Source organism: Malus domestica, chromosome 01 (assembly GCF_042453785.1).
Source record: "Malus domestica chromosome 01, GDT2T_hap1".
Lineage (NCBI taxonomy): Eukaryota > Viridiplantae > Streptophyta > Magnoliopsida > Rosales > Rosaceae > Malus > Malus domestica.
The window spans coordinates 19066900-19070108 of record NC_091661.1 but is presented as its reverse complement, the minus strand read 5'-3'; positions in this window follow the sequence as shown (position 1 = coordinate 19070108).

The window sequence follows — 3209 nt, the reverse complement described above, 5'->3', positions numbered from 1 at the left end:
CATAAATGTCACAATTAATTAATACATGAACTAATCAATTATTAAACAGAAGATTGCTAGAAAAACAATAGCCAATAGCTTTGTGGCTAGAGGCAGGTGTACATTAAGTGGATAACACTCTACAAATTCTATCGATATCACTTATCAAGTGTTCGACAAAATTCATTAGCAAATAAACTGAAAATTGTTTTTGCGAGCATCGCGCTCTGTTTCTATTTAAAAAAAAAAACTTGACCTTTAACACTAAGATCATCCAAGATTCAAATCCTAAATCCACCACTACTTGCGGCCATCCACAAATTTGGTTACTTGATAACTGCGTGACTTATAAGAAAATGTGACGCTCCTAACTATGAAATGGTCCAGTTGTTGAAAGAGAAGAGTTTGGTTTCTTAACAACACGTCAGGACCGACCCTGCATATTAAGATGTCGAACTATAATATGTTTTTATCATTATTTTTATTTATTATGCACGCGACTCTACCATTAAAATCGAACATAGCAAATACATCAAAAGGTAATTGCAAAAGAGTAAATCAAGTTGTTTCATGCATGGGTGTTCAATGCATTGAAAATTAGATATTATTATTGAGATTCAAATGGTCTTAGTACACATGCACTTAATATTATAGCTTAATAGTATTCTGTTTTACTTATAAGTGAGATGTCTTAAATTGAAATTTCGAGAATAACGATGTTGTAACCAATTTATTCCCTTACTGTAAATGATATCATTATAAAAAAAAGAGTTTTAATACGTAAAAAGGCTAAAGTTCGTATGTAATATAATTTTGGAGTTGGTGTATGGCCTTGGTAGTTACGGTCTTTTTATGCAATTATTTCATGGCGTGTGCTATCCACATACCTTTTTTTACTTCATACACACCTTAATTTGCAGCTGTCAAAACAACTGAATCAAAGAAGATTAAAGGATAAAAATTAAGAAAGAATGTGTTAGAAGTAAAACATAATCTTATTTCACTTCATCAAAGTACCGATCCAAGCCCATTCAAAACCCTATCAGGACCCTCCAAATGTGATTTTGTTGACATTCATCTCTGAGTATTGGGCCTAAATCATCATCGGCATAAAATATGTGGGTCAGATCACGTTGATATGGTTCAAGATAATATACCATCATTTTGTTGTCTTAATGCCAATTCAATCCAAAAAAAAATCTAAATTTTAGTCAAATTGCCATTGAGAGAATCGCATTAACAAGTGAGTATGTTTCATCTTATACGCGATACATTATTTCAAATTAAAAAGTTTGTGGTCGGATTCAGAGTCCATACGAAATTTAAATACGAAACTGCTAATGTATATACTTTGTTCGTATTGTCACTACCACCGCCAATACTCTTTTCTCATTGTTGTATGCACTGACATTATCGTTGTAGTTCTCGCGAAATGACAAGCAGGATTGTCATAGTAGGTTCATATCAAAACTCCAGCCTAAATGACAAGTTTGTACAGCTTACAAGATGTCAGGTGTCAAAATTTTTTAGGTCAATTTGTTATTAGATCTTGTGTTTTGTCCTTAATTAACACAATTGGAAACATAAATATGCCCTAACGCAAACTATTAGACGACAACATGTCTACAATTTATTTAATTTTAATATTTTTGAAGTTCAGGTAGCTGGATCTGGATGTCACATGTTTAGTTAGCAATTAACTAGTCTCGTGGACTAATAAAAAAATTGAGCAAATGAAGGGTATCAATGTTACCTAATATATATAGATAAATAAAACCAATCTATGAGAATTGAATTTACAAAAATGGCAAAATCTTATAACGGATTATACCCCGAAAAGAATCCATGAGTATGTTTCTTGAACTTGCCGCAATTCATAGCAACATTTTTTTATTTGACAATTGTGTTTAACTCTCACTAAAATAAAGGGTTTGAAGAGCAAATAAAGAATAAAAGACCTAATAAATTGCCCGATATGATCGTTGTTCAATATTGTGACGAATTGATAGATGAATACTGACGAATTTTTAATTCATATACTAGATCTCTAATTAGAAGTGTAAATCTATTGACTAATTTTTTTTTTTTATGAATAAAATCTAAATATAGTTAGGGCAGAGAGAGAGAGAGAGAAGCAGAATGTGGGGGATTCGCACGGAAAAGGATTCTCTCCTGAGCATATGCTCAGGATCTTGCTGAGCAGAACACGAGGACCGTTGGATGAAAATCCAACGATTACAATTATTATAACTTTAAAGGGATCCACCTTTTTATAGCCGTTGGATTTTCATCCAACGATCCTTGTGTCCTGCTCAGCAAGATCTGACCATATGCTCAGGAGAGAATCCTTTTCCGATTCACACGATGCATGTTGTAAACATGCAGACTTTTCAATTACATTGTGCCCACCGTCCACCTTCCACTGCATTCTATTTGGTGTGCATGAGTCCCATTGACCAAGCAAGGAGTTTGACCATTTCCTTGCACATGCAAGCCACTAGGTACTTAGTAGATGGTTCGTACAAAGTTTTTAAAGTAAGACTTTCTATGAATTCTCTGATAGTTTAATCTATATTTTCGTATCAATATTATAACAAATTACGCTTAAAATATGAGGTTACAAAGAGTTCATGAAAAGTTTTATTTTTGAGAGAGTTTCTTTATTCGGATTGGTTCGATTTAGGTCACAACGATTCGAGAAGAAATAATTTCTTCTTCAATTACTATTGATGAAAAAAAAATTACTATTGATTAGATAAGTAACTTAATACACTAATTCTTATATTATTATTTAAACGTTGACAAACGTATTCATTTATATTATGAACATTAGTTAGTTTGTAAATTTTGTCCTTCTAACTAAGTTCACCCCTTAATGTAGATAATATCATTTGTTCAAAAAAAAAAAAAAACATTCATTGTAGTCTTAAGTTCGATTCTCGCTAAATAAGAATTCAAACTAGATAGAAATGTTTCTTTAGATTGTAATATATATAATATATGACCAATAGTAATTTTTTGTATCATGCAAGTGATCATTTACTATAGTGGTAGAAATGTGTTAAGTTCTTACATGATGACGTAGATTCGAATCCTTTTAATGATTAATCTAACATTTAATATAACAAAATTTATCGTTTGACAAAAAAAAATTTAAATTACCAGACTTTTAAACTTAAATAGAACGACAGAGACAATATTCCAACTAACTTTACTTAAAGTCACTAAAA